Source organism: Apodemus sylvaticus, chromosome 6, assembly GCF_947179515.1.
Source record: "Apodemus sylvaticus chromosome 6, mApoSyl1.1, whole genome shotgun sequence".
In the NCBI taxonomy this organism is placed as follows: domain Eukaryota; kingdom Metazoa; phylum Chordata; class Mammalia; order Rodentia; family Muridae; genus Apodemus; species Apodemus sylvaticus.
Window position 1 is genome coordinate 65,920,198 of NC_067477.1, and position 16,614 is coordinate 65,936,811.

At 41.2% G+C, this 16,614-nt stretch overlaps 1 protein-coding gene and 1 non-coding gene across 2 annotated transcripts in view; one reads left to right on the forward strand and one right to left on the reverse strand.

Annotated features, from left to right (window-relative positions):
* Slc25a21 (solute carrier family 25 member 21) overlaps nucleotides 1-16,614 on the forward strand; it is a 462,526-nt gene that overhangs the window by 223,653 nt on the left and 222,259 nt on the right. The window lies entirely within an intron of this gene.
* On the reverse strand, nucleotides 1,050-1,190 carry LOC127688212 (small nucleolar RNA SNORA48). Its single transcript, XR_007978623.1, has one exon. It is a non-coding gene; the product is annotated as a small nucleolar RNA SNORA48 (small nucleolar RNA).

Genomic DNA, 16,614 nt, shown 5'->3' on the forward strand with positions numbered 1-16,614 from the left:
TAGGGCTTACTCACCTACACCCATGCCTCCAGAGCCACCTCCTCTGTGCTGCCCAGTCAAGGTGAGGGGTCTGCTCTCCCAAGTGCTGCAGCTTGTGGGTGGCCCGGCCAGCTCTCCTGCCCTGCACCCTTGGGTCTGACTCACTCCTGCCATTACCACCAGTGCCAGCTCTACTGTGCTACCCAGGCAAGGTTCAGGGCCAGCTCTCTGAAGGCCTACAGCCAGTGAGGAGACAGAGCTAGCTACCCTGCTCTTGTAACCCCAGGGCCAACCTTCCTCACTACTCTAGGTGGCAAGGGGGTAGGGCATCACCCTGCACCCACACCACCTCATGGCAGACTTTTGGCAGGGCCAGTTCGCTCCCATGCAGCTCTCCTACATGCCTGCTCTCAGGACTGGCTCCCCTGCATCCTCAGATCTCCTGGTTGATGCAGTTGATGAGGGAAAAGTGGGGCAAGGCATCATCACCCCTGCACCCATGCTACCTCACTCCTGATGAGTGATCTTCTCTGTTGGGGACAACTCTGCTGTGCTGTCCAGGCAAGGTGAGAGTGCTATAGCTGTTGAGGGGTAGGAATAGGTCTCCCGTGCTCATGACTCTGTGAGTAGCTTTCCTGACTGCAGGAAGGCATAGGGAGTATCACCTCTGTGCTGCCTGCTGCCACCAGTACGGGATGGGGGGATGGGGCCACCTGTCCCGAGTACTGCACCCAGTGAGGGGCGGAGTCAGTTATGCACAGGCCCTGGACATCCACTTGTTCTATGGTTGCTGCCCTGACCAGGAATATCCCCATCTTCTCAAGAGGTATTAAGAGCTGGGGACATTGATACCAACCCCTGCTGCTATACAGCAAGTGATTCTGACATGGCTTTCAATGGTAGCTCAGGCTGGCACCTCACTGGTGCCCCAGGTAACAAGGCCGGCCACTCACAACAGGCTGCTCCTCTCTACCCTTGAGTCTCCAGGAAGGTCGGTGGGTAGCATGGAGGTCCATAGGTCTGTCTGTCTTCCTTCTCCTGTGCTGTGCTGCCTGTATTTGATTTGATTTTTATGAGTCCTAGGCATAAGACAGCTTTGGCCCAGCCATGCATCAAGCTAGGATAAAGAAAGGACTGCCACCTGCTTTGTCCCTGACTGATATAAGAACACCACCACCAACAAAGCTGTGCCTTGCTCATTGACAGGGAGGTCTGTTGCTATTTTTAGTTGCCTATTCGTAGGCTAATGAGGGGAAGAAAGAAAGGCTGTGGATATGAGTTGGTTGGGAAGTAGAGTGGATCTGAAAGGAATTGAGGGCGTAAAATTGTAATCAGAATATAGTATATAAAAAGAAAACAATTTCAATTTAAAAAAAAATTTAAGTGAATTTGTTTAGCAATTATGTTTGGATGGCTGCCTTCATTAGAAAGATTATTTAACTTCCTGTAATTGAAAAACCCTGTAAATATAAGCATAGTTAAATTGGTTTGAATCCATATTAAAATATAAACATATTTGACCAACCTGTGTCTGTAGGGATCATGTTTTTAACTTTCTATGAAAACAAACGATAACTGATACCAACAATTATTTTACCCAAAACCTTAGTATTTTTCACTCATCTATTTCTTAGCTGGAGAGGTATATTGTTTAAGAGGACATTTTGTCCTGACATACATGAAATTAGCAAAAGAACCGTCATATCTGGAAGTAAGGCCCACTTCCTTAGCACAGCAACACTTCAGAACCTGCTTCTTCAAGTATTCTTACTGTGCTTGTGTTTATTTGACTGATCTCCAGAGATCAAATTAGCAATCAGAAAAGAGGAGCTTGGAGAACTAACAAAACAAAATATCTTCAGGACATTTATAGAAAATGAGAGCTTTCATGATTTCACAGAGTGCACAGTCCTCAGGCGAGGCCTTGGCTTTTGTTCCCCCTTGTCATTGGTGTTCTTGTCTTGAGGTATGAGACAAGACACTGTGGTCTGGGGCCTTCAGGAAGAAAACAGTTTGATTGCAAATCAAGAGAGTATATTACTTCGATTCAATCAACGTTTCTACTATTGCTTAGCTTCCTGAATAATAACCTAATGTGGTCCTTGGATAGTGCAAATCTTTAGATCACAGATAGGTGGATCAGTAGATAGATAGCTGGATAGATGTTTAGATAGATAAGATGTCTTGAGTTTCAAGATTTAGGGATGGTAATTTTCTATGTTTTTTCCTTCTCATAGTTAGGTATATATCTAGATTCAGTAATAGAGCTAGACATAGCTATACTATGCATATATGTATATGTATTTGGTGTGTGTGTGTGTGTGTGTGTGTGTGTGTGTGTGTATACCAAATCTCAAGAAGATTTTGAATCTTTTAGGAGAAAGAGAAGTTACTTTTGTATCCACACTGACGCTTTATTCCATGGACAGCTTGCTCTACCTCTAAACAGGTGTTCTCAGAAACAGTTAACATGCACCCAGATTTTACCCCGTTCACCTAAAGGCGACCTAGGAGCTTTAATCCAAAAGTATAAGTCCATAGATTAGTCATGTTCAGACATGGACAAAGAAACCTGGTGATAATCCCTTAGTTTTAGACACATAGCGGAAGCTGTTCATCTTAACTGTGAAGTAAGGTATACTAATAATTGCCCTAGCATATTTGGCAAGTAGCTTTGAATTGGGTCAGATTTGGACAATCTTGATGTTGAGAATGATAACTTGACTTTATCATACATTTAATATTTCTAAGAGCAGTGTAAAACTGTGAAACCTCTATTTGGTCTCTCCCTGGACTGGTTTTTACTATCTGTTTCCCTCAGTTTTCATTACTATTTTTCAGACTGATCACATAAAACCTTTTTTTTTTTTTTCACAGAGGAGAGTTGTTTTTTAAAAAGAGAGAAAGAAAAAATTTATGTGTCTTACACTTAAAAGGATCTTCTGGGCTTTTCCTTTTATGGCTTCTCTTTTTCCTCTTTTTTTGAGTTTTTTTTTTTTGTGAATGTTTTTCATTAGTTATTTTTAAAGGTAATAAAGATGTGTGACAAAGTTATAGTTTCTGCATTTTTTCCTATTTTTATAGTTGTATTGGCTTCTAGTCATCTACACTGAGGAGTCTGACATTTATTTGTATCAAACTGGTGATTTCTCGAAAATGGCTATAGATTCACACAGTTAGTATTGTCCTTGGTGAAATCCTTTAAGTAGAGTTGGCTCTTTCCAGTTTTCGGTTTGGGAAACAGTCCTGACTCAAGTCCAGCCAATTCCCGAGATTCAGGTCAGGAGTGTGTAGTAAATTTTGTTCCTTAGAAAGGATTTAAATCAACTCAGGGATGATAACTTTTCAGTAAGATATTTGGGAGACTGGGAAATTTGATAAATACCTACTTATCACTTTAATTTTGGCATTATGAGAGAGGCCAGGGCATCCTGCACATTGTGACTTGATCATGGCGGAGACTTTTGACTCCGGAATGGGTGACTGATGGGGTCCGACTGTAACAGGGCTGTTTGTTGACATCTGGAGCCCAAAGTATATTGAACATCTGCTGTACTGATGTTTCACTTCTTCAGCAACGCTTCCAGTTCATTCTCTATAGTAAATCTTATGGTGTAGGAAAGCTGGCCTGACTAAGAAATGCATAGCCTTCCCATTTTATATTTCTTTGTAGAGAGCATATGTCTGCATCGCAGAGTCATAGAGGCGTCTTTACCTCTTCCCCAAGGCCATGTGCTTTGAACACTGTTAATTATTAACACACACACACACACACACACACACACACACACACACACACACACGATGCAAAGTCACATACCTATACTCTGGAAACCCTTTAAGTCTGAAATGACCAAAAAAAAAAAAAAAAAAAAAAAACCAATAGGCACATGTGCCAGTTGCAGCTTTTCAGATGGTACTATTCAGCATCTCTTAGTTGGGCTGTAATTTCAAATGAAATCCAGGGGCTGGAGGGGTGACTCAGTTAACAATGCTTATTGCTCTTGCAGAGTAGGAGAGTTCAGTTCTGTGGTAGGCAGAGCTCCAGGGGACCCGAAACTCACTTGAGACTTTGTGGGGTAACTGGGTATTCAAACCCACACCATTAAAAAATAAATAAAAACATAATCATTTTCAAAACTAAAATCTACAATTCCTGACATCTCAACTGCATCTATAAATACTTTTAAGCATTTCTGTTAGTGTTTGATGACCTAATTTTGCTTTATAGTTTCTGCCATGTTTGTGTAGCTTTGACTCCAGGAACTGAAACGTTGTTATTTCTTTATGCAGTTGATTATCTGTTCAGCACTATTAAATTGTTACACTGCACCATGCATCGTGTTGGACTCTATGGACAGAAACATGACCAAACTGGTTCTGTGACTGAGAAGTTGTCAATTTTGTAAGGAAGGGCGCAGATGCGAACCCCTGCCTAGGTGGCATTCAGAAGGCAGACAAGCAACACAGGATATTCCAACCCTCAGTGATTTGAAGGAAATGGTCATGCAGGACCCTCACTGTACCCTACCTGAGTCCAGAAAGCGTGAGGCTGTCTGAGGCACCTGAAAGGAACAGGGTTGGGGACAAAAACTAAAGGGAGCTTTGGTGGATCTTTTGTTACAGGTTTTTAGCCATCACTGAGGAAGCAGTACAGAGAGCATTGTGTGTAGAGAAAAGAGACTTGAAACAGAAAGAGCCCAATTCGAGAATCTTGTTAAATCCACACAAAATGTCACAGAGACTCACCCTTGGTCTAGATGGCAGAAATGGAAAGAAGGGCAGAGATCTGCTCTACATACAGAGTTTTGGATTGGGGATTGACAAGTGTGAAGGACTGGCCTTGATGAGTGCTGGTTTCTGGGTGAGCTGGAGGTGATGTGGCTATGGAGATGTGGATAGGGCTGATGACACCACATTCCCTGATTCTTAGCCCTTTGATCTGCATTAATCTGCTAAATTAACCACTGTTCACTGAGAAGTGGTTTTTCTGAGAATGACTGAGAGTAGCATTTATCTATGGGTATAAATATAAATATTTAGAAGGCTGTTCTGACACTTTGTCCACTCAGCAAAACAATAGTAGTAGATTCCTCCTGACAATCTAGGACCTCTAGAGAGATGCGAGCTTTTGATTGGTTTTATATTCACAGTGACAGGCATGAGTTTCTAAATGTGGAATAGGACTCAAATCCAGAAATCGGTTGGTTATCTCATAGTAGCATGCTGCTGTTACATCAGTAGTGTACCTCACTAAATAGGTTGTTAGTGGAAGAGCTCGGAGGGTCTCCAGCTGATTAGGAATGTCAATGACTTTTCTGCCACAGTATCTCTCATAGCTAGCATATTCTGGCACTATGAAAGCTACCCCGCAGGGAGAAGGCTTCAAGGGTAATTGAAGCTTGATTTCTCTGTTCTGTAACCCTGGCGCCTATTGTCCTTCAAGTCCAATTTGTACCTTCCAAACGTGTGTCATCCCTGTGTCTGGCTTTGGCACACGTCTTGCCTCAGCATGTGTGTCTCAGCTGACATCACTCTGCACATCAACCTGAGTCCTTAGAAGCGGCAAGAAGCTATAGCTTCTTGGTGTGTTTCTCTCTGTGGAATCTCGACAAATGCAGTCCAACTACACAGTGTAAGGTAGACCACCACATTCGTGTGGTTAGCAAAGAATCCTTCATCACATGTCCTTTTGCATGCCAGCTTTAGCAGAACATCCTCTCACCTGTGTCTGCTTCAGCTAAATGTTCCTGCACGTGTTTCCTCCAGCAGAAACACCATCCAACCATCTTTCCAAAGAATCCTTGTTTACACTTCACAGTGGCAATGGCCTTAAAAATGCATCAGAGCCTCTGACGAACCTGAAGGATGTGCTTGCCTTATGGGGAAGTTTCCCACCCATGGTTCTAGAACTTTTGTTTAATAATCTACATCTTTTTGGGGGAATCATCTGTCCATATGCAATGCCTCCATTCAAACTTGAAGAAAATATTTTAATGGATCTACAAATGTTAGGTAACTCCTCTCTCCATCATCAGCATGCCCACACTCTACTTCCATAGCTCATATATATATATATATATATATATATATATATATATATATATATATATATATATATATATATATATATATATATATATATTCTGCTACCCACTCCCCTCTCCCTTAAGGCCTCTTTCCCTTCTCCTCTCCAATGGCACCTTTCTAATTTCTTGGCCTTTACAGACACACCAGGTCATACACAATAGTCTAATAATCGGAGGCTAGGATTCACATATTAGAGAGATCACGTCTGTGTGTCTTGGGTTGTTTGCTAGTTGTACATGTTACTCTATCATGGCATGCAATTACAGAACATCTTTTGAAGTATTGCAACAGACCCCAGCTGCATCTTCTTTATATTCTCTACCGTTGCTAAACGGTGACTTGGACAATGCTGGAAATATACCATGTATTATTTGTTTTGTATTAAAACAATGCCAATAGCCAAGAGATAAATAAATTAAATAAAAGAAAGTATGAGGGATATTTATGCTTATTTTCCCTGATGATGAAGAATAAAATCAAACAAATTTTGAGAGGACAGTGAATAAATAGCCAAAATGAGAAGTGATATCTTCAAGACGTGACTTCTGAGCACCTCTTCATATCCTTTTATTATCTCCAGGATACAGATTTTAAATACTATTTATCTGCAGAGGTCATCCTATTGAAGACAGCCCAGATCGCCTTTCTCTGAATTTTTCTCACACACTAGAATTGTTTCCATCCATGGCTCCTGCTGTTGTTTTTTATTGGACAGCTACCCTTCGTCCTTTGTTTTCTCAAGTAGTACCAAAACCTTCCACATTCCTTCGCCTTTCCAGTTTTTTTCTATGGAAATCCCCACGAGCCCATTTCAAGCCCAAGAAAAACTTCAGGTATGCGGAAAACAGTGTCTCTCCAGCCATTGGCTCCTCCTGGTCAACTTGCCTCTGACAAATTATTTAGAGATGCTGATTAGGTTACGTGGGGTCATGACCTTCCAGGCCTTTGCTGATTTGTCATGCAGTTATTGGTCATTTTCCAAGATCAGCAGGAGGAGCAGTGCTGAGAGAAGCCATCTATAGAACGGTACTTAGCCTGAGACACACTGCTGACCTCTTGTCATTAAGGGGCTATGGGGCCAACACAGCCAAAGTTAATGTCTGATGCTACCTCTAGGACAGATATCACAGCAGGAACCTCCATAGCTGGTCAATTAAAGTCAGATGTTCTGCCACGAGAAGGGACATGGCATGTGTCACAACAAACTAAAGTGTCTGAGGCTTTCACTTGGGAGGGACAGTTTTCCTCATATGGTCACATGGTTCTTAATTAAAGGAGCTTGTTCCTTGAAACATGAACAGTATCATTTTTCTGGCTTGATAGCGCAGCATTATGTTTGGTGGTCTTTCTGTGATTATTCTCTCTCTCTCTCTCTCTCTCTCTCTCTCTCTCTCTCTCTCTCCCCCTCTCTCCCTCCCTCCCTCCCTCCCTCCCTCCCTCCCTCCCTCCCTTCCCCACTCTCTTTTGAAGCATCTCAGGCATCTGCTTGTCCAACCTCTCCCCTCCCCCTTTCTGCTTATGCTTCTCCTGTACTTCAGAGAGAATGTGGGAGTTTGCCCTTGTTAAAGACATGTTAATTCTAGACACGGCTTTACATGTTGACATTTCCCAGTTAGCTCACAGCTCGTACTAAAATTCTGTTGAAACTGTGCCATGATATACTGCCAGCAAGTGGGAGTGGTGAAAAACACTAGGAAGGCTAGTGACGGCTAAAATAACACAAAATAGCAGCGCTGTCATCACCCGTTCTGACAATGCAGACCTTACCAAAAGCACAACGAGAAGACCCCTGTGTATCTGATACCATTTTGTAGAGGAATAGTTTCCTTGCATGATTCTGATCATTTTTAGAATAAAAAACTAGTGAGTTTTTGTCTCTACAAAGAAATGAATCTCCTTACACCAAACAAGCTGGCCCTAAGTGGTTTACCTACTCCCTATATTTATTTTTATTTAAAATGCCTTGTTTCTATTATTCCTTTCAGTTTGAAATCAACTTTCAGTTTCTTTCCTTCAGGGAGAAGACAATCATTCAGTCCTTTAAAGTAGTTGCTTTGTGTAATAGCCAAATTTTAAGGAAATATAAATTAAAACCACTTGCAATGATTAAACCTGAAACTAACAAATACTTTCATGCATGTAACATAACTATCTTTTTTTTACTAACATGACTGTTTAGTGCAAGATATTCTATTTGTAAAATGTTTTGTTTGCATTTGGCTCATCATGAAAGATGTTTTTTTTCCTCCTGAAAAATACCAATTAGCCCTGATTTTGTGTTGTCACTTCATGTTCTTTTTCCAATGCAAAGAAAAAATAAACGAAACATAGAAGTTGATCTTAAATATCAAAAATCAAACCAGATGAAGAAAAAAAAAAACGCATTACCCAATGTACTCGTGGAAATTAAGATACAAAGACCTCCTCAAAGAGTGCTGCTTTATGTAACGCTGCTGGGAAGCAGAGGCAAAAGTGTTTATATTAATCATCCTCTTCTGCAGCTTCCATTGGCAACCAAATGCTGCCTTTCCGCTGTGGCTGTGGGAGCTTCCCTCCCCAGGACGGCTGACACTGGGCAGCACTGGAAAATGTTTCTCAAACCCTGAATGTGCCAAATGGAGATGATGCCATCTGCTAAAGCCATGACAAAATCACTTATTGATTTCCATTACGTTGTATTACGGTGATTACAAGCCGTCAGCTGAAAGTGGACCTGGATGCATTCTAAGCTGAACGATTACCTGGATGTCTTCCTGAGTTTCAGAAAGTTTGTATCCCTTTGTTCTTGCTCCACTTCTGTTGATTTCATTCAGCTGTGAGGTAAACCTGACTTGGAAAAGCAGTGTGTTCAGAAAAATCCTCGAATAATATCTATTGTGCTATGTGATTATGGTAACTCGACTTAGTAATAGCCGACAAAATCACGCACTGTGAATGTAATGCCTCCACGTCTTTTGACACTTCTTAAAATAGGAAGAAGGAGGAGGCTGCACACAAGTGTGATGATTTCTGCCATCCCAGCTTATTGGGTTGTGATTTATGTCTATGTAAGATGCATGCATGTGCTATTTTCCATTCAAATTTAAACATTTAACTTGGCATTTAGGATGATCAGTACTTAATATTTGTGGATTAACTCATTCTGCTGAAGATAAAGGGACCTTTGAGAAGGCCTTTCCAGGTTCATCTCAGGCTACAGAGGTTCTCATTCAGACACAAGCTCTGTTCTCTGATGTTAAGGCTGGAAAAGTGGCAGTCGTCTCCTGCAGTGCATCCTTTTCCACCACAGCTCAACCCAGGCATCACTATTCTCCTCCTACCTGAAGGAGTTTTGCTTCTTCCAAAGGCAGCTTTCATTTTAATTATCTAAACAATATACAGGCAGATGTTTCAGCTTTTGGGAATTTTCCATTTAAAAATTATCTTCCGATCTTTGAGTTTGTATTGTACAAGTTAAAAGATTCTTTTAACAGAAGTAGGTAAAGGTCACTTCAAAGAAATGAAAACACAGGCTTTTTACCATTGTTTATAAACAAAGGGACCAAACTGTTGGTAAAGAGAAGAATAACTCAGGAGGGTTCCTGAGGAGAGGAGGCAGAAAGCTTTGGAGGAGACTTGGAAATTTTTCGTATACTAACTTGCTATGACAACACAGATAACTTTTTCCAGTGCACTCATATTCCAGCCTGGATAGGAGAGAAGCAAAGGCAGAAATGTGAAGGGAAAAATAGAATTTATCATGAAACATGTTTAATATGTTTCTCATAATTTAATATGAGAGATCCAGGGGGTACCATCAAGGCTGGCTTAGAGCCTCTGTCACCTGGGGGCACAGGTACCTTGCCTGGCGCATCTTAAACAGTGTTCAGTGGCAAAAAAAAAAAAATGTCTGTAGCCAGTGTAGTGTGCTTATTTTAATATGGTGTCTGTGCAAAGCATGTTAGCTGTTTTTGGATATGTGACTAAGTGACTCCCAGCATTGTTTCAAGCCTTTAAGAGAATGAAATAGATCTAATCCTTTCTAGATATGGGTTCTTAAAGTAAAATGGACAGTTGGTTTAATGCATGGAAAAGTTTGAAGATTTTTGGATTTATTGTAAGAATCAATAATAGAAAGTACATATCGTATGCCACGCAGAAAGGGCGGTTTGTAAATGTAGGTTTAAGACAGTAAATGATTGCAAACACGTGAGTAAATGCCAAATAACGTGGGTTTACTCTACGGCAGCAATGTCAGCCTAGAGGACTAAACGTTTGAGAGCAGAAACCTGGGAAGAAGCTGAGAGGTATTTCCTTTTGCTCTGTCTCTCTTGGCTTAGGTTTTTCCGGGGATTGTTTGCTCAGTTCTTTTGCTGGATTCATTTGGGGTGTTTCTTGCCATTGCAGTCAGAGGGTGGTTGGGTTGCCACAGTCCTGACAACTGCCACACACTGGGGTGTCTCAGTACTCTTCCACAGGCCACTACAAGTGACTGAAACCTTTCCACACGTGGCAGCTGGCCCCTCAAAGAAGCACGGCACTGAGAGAGCCGACACCCCTGGAGCAGCAGCTTAACAAACTTCTGCTTACAGTCACACATGCTAACTGTCAGCTTGCCCAAAGTAAGCCCCTAACTCGATGCAGGAGGGGGCTGGATCAGAATGGTTTATAGAGAGGTGCGGGTGACTAAAGACCCTTAAGACTGGATCGCGACCCTTTCTAGAGTACCTCTATGGGCCAGTTAGTCATTCTCCCTGTGGCTCAGTCTTCTTGAAGTGCTGGGGAAAATGGTGGGATTCTTTCTATTCAGTCACTTCCTGAGAATAGTGCCCAGCCGTCAATGAGATAACGAATTATATATATGCGACAGTTTCTGGTGCATAAACGCACATAATAAAGCTAGCCAGGGTTAGTAGTGAAGGTAATACTAGTTTTAGCCATAGGAATAGAGTCATTACTGGTAGCAGTGCTTGTGGGAGTGACAAGAAATTGCAGCTTAGCCACAATATCTTCATCTCATGGCAACAGGTGGTAGGCTTTAAAAAATATCCATGAAGTGTTCATCCTTAGAAAAATAACAGTGTAGGATTTTTCTTTCTTTTGGCCATATAAAAAACCACTAAAGCTTCCACCACACTACAATGGGATAGAAAGCACACACTGTAAAATAGATACCATTCATTCAGAGGGGAAAAACATCAGAATTTACAAAGCACGTTGGATGTACCTATGATACAAGGAAGAGTGTGACCAGAATATATTTCATACACATATGAAACTGTCAAGAAATTAATTTAAAAGGAATTAGTTTGAAGTGCCTTTCCTGGTTCACTGACAGCGTTTACAGGTCATTAGCTCTTGACAGGCTGCTCAACGAAGAGAGGACTGTAGCTCCAAGGGACCGAGCCAAGACCTGCTCAGCTCTTCAGGGTCGTGTAAGAAAGGGACTCAAACATAGGCTTAGAAATTATTACTATTTACCCTTTGGGATCAAAAATGTCTGATCAAAAGATGCTTGCTGCCGAGGATGTCATCCGAGTGTGATTCCTAGAACTCACACGATGGAAGGAGAGGACTGACTCCTCCCAGTTATCCTCCAACGCAGTGAGTGCCCCAGGCACACGAGCATTCGCACACACCCATGTCCACTCTCACAGGAACACACATGCACCTGTACACAAACATGTACAAAAGCAGGTATGCACACATGCACATGCACACACACACATACCTATGTCCACTCCCACAGGCACATGTACACACACATGTACAAAAGGCATGCACACACACACATACCTAGCTCCACTCCCACAGGCACATGTACACACACATGTACAAAAGGCATGCACACACATGCACACATGTACACATATGTACACACATTATGTACACACACATATGCATGCATGCACACACACATATGCACATCACCCCACACCACTAAATAAAGAACCATGTCTACCCAATGTGCCTAGGTAATAAGTAATAACCTCTGAATTATTCCTCAAACTCCACATGGACTTTTTAGTATCTTTCTTTTCCATAACCACCACCATTTTCCAACTTCAGGCAGCAACCTTTTTTATGAAGTTAATTTTATAAAAGTCTCCTTATGGGGCTTGAGACTCTTTATTCTAATTGTGCTGTGCGAGTGGTGCCCGACAGTACCTCAACTGCCATCCCATATGGCATCCCCTGCATCTGGGCCTTTCTTTTCCATTTCTGCTCACTGTGATTTTAAAGGCCACCTATATTTTAATACATCATAGATACTAATAGTAGAGGTTGTTAAAAGCATGGTTTCCCCAGTGTGTGTTCTATTATGTTTTATGGAGAAATGTCTGTTTCATTTCTTTAAAATACAAGATGATTTCTGTATTTTTATTGCCTCCTACTTTTATAATGAAGTAATATTTTAGTCAATTCATCATATCTTTACAAATAAGAGAAGGTAACAGTCAGAAATAGCTAGCTAGTTGAGTGTTGGACTTACAGATGTGGATATCTCACAGCCACAAGCTAGAGTGAAGCTCCACCTCCCAGCATTCAAGCTCACATAGAGAAATCTGTTTATTAAGAAAGGTAAGCTATGGTTCCCTCAAACTATATCATAGGTATTTATCTAGGAGACTTTGGATTGTGTTTTTATTTTTATAATGTGCATGTTTCTTTGTTTCACGGTATAATTAATGATTGCTGCTTTGTTGATGGTGTGTCAGGTGTGTGCAAGAGGAGGCCCTGAACACTTACTTGGTAAATTTAGAAGAGAGTAAGAATTTCTTTAAAAACAATTAATGTTTTGATTCATTTCTTTTAAATATCTCATGGTACTTTATGGATGTCAATGTACATTAAGACAGACTAGGATGGGGAAGAGAATCTGAAAGGTTTGCTTGCTGAGTGCGAGCTGTAAGGTACTGAATCCATTAGCTGGCAGGTTTTAATTAGAAATTGAACAAATATTGCAGATTAATATTTGCCTTGCAAAAATGCAGGAAAAAAAACCCCAGCAAACCATGTCAAGACATTGGTGCTCCTTGACATTCTGTCTTGGGCCATCTTTACCTGTCATTTGCAGACTCATTCTTCATAGTCTCATCCTTTCCAGGACCTGAGTGATTCTGACATATATGTGTCTCTCAAATAGGGATCTTATCATTTGTACCCAGCCGTTTCTCATCTCCAGCGTTTCCATGACCATGTGTGTCATCAACACCCCAGGCCTTCAGTGACACCTTCAGTGCCTAGTACCAGCATCCACTGTTCTCTGCTTCACACACCCATCCTGTCTGCTCATTTCTCATATGAATTCATACTTTTCTCTGTCCCCATAACAGGGGAGCCCCCACGGCCTAACCACCTTTCAGACCCCACTCTCTGCCTAATAATATCACAACAGTGATTGAATGCTGATTTGAACTTGGGAATAGCAAAAAAATATTCAAGCTCAGCGACATCTATGACAAAATCGTCCAGACTAAGTCGCTCCTGTGTTCACTACTCTCGGTTCCACCTGAGGCTTCATTCTTTCCAGAAGCAAAACCCTGCCACTTTAGAGTACATAAAAACGTATGCCACAGGCTAAATGCAATCTTATAGGGCCTCACAATGTTTGAAACAGTGGCAGTACCTTTTTAATATGCTACAGATGGTCAGGTTGGTAAGTTTATGTTAGTTCAAACTGGTTTGTTTCTTATGGTAAAAAAAAAAAAAAAAAAAAAAAGACAAAAAACAAAAAATAAAAAAACCCCATCATGCCAAAAATGATGGTTTTTATTTGTCCTTTTTTTAGATTTTTTTTTAAACTACTGACTTGGGTAACTTGTACACAATGTGTAGTGTAAATGTGATCTAACTTTTAAATATTTACTGATGCTTTATCTGTTTATACACTGCACATCTGGGTAAGAATTCAAAAGTAGGCCCTAGTTGATTTTCATGCCCTCTACAGCATCTCAATAAGTGTTGCTACTAGGCCAGACTTTGCGGTGTCCACAGCATCGCTGCAGCTGTGATCCTCCATCTCTTACACAGTCCTGCGAAGTAGGCAAGTTCTCTAGAATACCCAGACTCGACCCAAGAGAAAGTGGCAGTTAGCATAGGGTTCATGTGGCTCTGAGCCTTTCGTGGGTAAGCTGATAGCCAGAGGCAGGAGCTGTCCACTCACAGTGGGGGTTGGGACCTTTCTCTAATATATTCTGTAGATTTATTGTGAAGGAACACAATGGACCCCGAAAGCCATTTTAACTGCTATCGACAGAGATCAAATGATTTGCCAGAACTCAGACCTTTTACTTCATTATCTGTACACAGCAGTCTTGGCTATCTGCAAACGGTGTCATGGCGCCAAAATTCTTCTTGATTTTAAGTTTTTAAAAGTAGAGACGATTTTTATAAAATCATATGGATATGCAAAAGTATTCTCAGTTCAAGTTCTTTCAAATCATAACAATGTATATATTGCAATCGACCTTCCAAGTGTTTGCTGCCTTTATCTCTCCATAGCAAAGCAGTTTGTTTTCAATCTGAAGAAACACTCTCTGCTCTGTAGAAACAGTCATTCTCTCAAACCCAGCAGACAACACTTGGAGCAGACCTGTCTCCACGTTATTTCCTGCTCGCCAAGCCACACCCTGGACATTCTCCCCTTTTCTCCATTTGTCTATAGTATATAACTTGAAACATATCCAATTCTCAGGTTTGGCGACAGTTCAGGACCAAGGGACAAGGTCACAGAGATTATAGACTGTTGAATGTGTGACGAGGCGGCTCATAAAGACTCTGGTCAGATGTCCTTCATTTGCCTTTAATTAACTACAGCTGCTTTTTATGTCGCACGCTGATCTTTGATCTGTTTTCCCCTTCAGACCTCTGTGCTCAAGGTAGTTAAAAACAAACTAGGAGGCCAATTTTAAAGACAAAATGAAAAAAAAAAGAAGAAGAAAGGAAAAAGAAAGGAAAAATCCCTCAGGGATAATCAAGTGACAGTTGAAGCAACCATGAGCTGTTAGCTTTATTCATTAGAGAATTTTAAACATGTCAAGAAATAGAATAATGTCCCTGCTGTTAGATCAGCTTCAACAATGAAGATTACAACAGCTTTGGGACACATGAGTGGGCAAACTTTCTCGTGAAAACAGTTTATTGAGGAGTCTTTTACTATGGTGGCACCGAATCTAGCTTATACAGTTTCACAGGAGAAAGATTGGTTCAATATGCACTGTGAACACTGGACTGCTAAGAGTGGCAGATTTATTGTGCAACCTTGCTCTAACCCAATGGCCCCTGCAATTAGCTTCAGACAAATGTCCTGCAGGTTCTCCTGTCGAAGTGTCTAACCTCTGTTTTTCCACAGAGCTTGTGCTGAGCCAGGTACAGTGAATGATGCAGTTTTAGTGTGGTAATTACCATATAAACTCTGAAGTCTTTTGTAGATGTGTGTCACTGACAAAGTCTTCTTCCATGCTGCAGTCCCACCAACTTTAGAAAACACTGGAGTCTGGAATGAAGAGTCTTGAACCAGAGCTTTAGAAAGATGTTAGGCAGGAACTGATCACGGTCATGTCCAAACAGTGTTTCCTGTGCCATATTTTGTTTGTTGAATTCCATAGCAGCATTCTCGTGGCTGAGGAATGTTGGATTTCAAAGGGAACTCCATGGGCCTTCATCACTCACCACCGAATCTTCACAGCACTCTTCCTCATAGATGCCAGAGAAGACTTGGCCTTCCCACTTCTGCTGTAACCCTTGACATTTAAAGGACACAAACATCATCTTGACAATTTTTCTGTCCTTAAAAATGATATTGATGCCCAGGACAGAAGTAAGAGGCCTTTTAAAAAGTAGCTAATTAGGACTGCTGAACAAAATACCAATAGCTTCTGCTCTAAGATCAAAAACTGACAAATGGTACCTCATAATATTACTGAGTTTCTTTAAGGGAAAGGACATTGTCAAAAGAACAAAACAGGAAACAAATTGGGAAAAGATCTTTCCCAACCCTACATCCAAGGGCTTATATCCAAGATATATAAAGAACTCAAGAAGGTAGACTCCAGAGAGCCAAATAACCCCATTAAAAAATGGGGTATGGAGCTAAACAACGAATTTTCACCTTAGGAATACTGAATGGCAAAGAAGCACCTAAAGAAATGTTCAACATTTAGTCATCAGGGAAATGCAAATCAAAACAACCCTGAGATTTCACCTCACACCAGTCCCAATGGCTAAGATCAAAAACTCAGGAGAAAACAGGTGCTAGCAAGGATGTGGAGAAAGAGGAACACTCTTCCACTGCTGGTGGGGTTGCAAGCTGGTACAACCACTCTGGAAATCAGTCTGTCAGTTCATCAGAAAACTGGGCATGATATTACCTTAGGACCCTGCTATACCACTCCTGGGCATATACCCAGAGGATTCCCCAGCATGTAATAAGGATACATGTTCCACTATGTTCATAGCAGCCCTATTTATAATAGTCAGAAGCTGGAAAAAACCAAGTTGTCCCTCAACGGAGGAATGGATACAGAAAATGTATTAAATATACACAATGGAGTGCTATTCAGC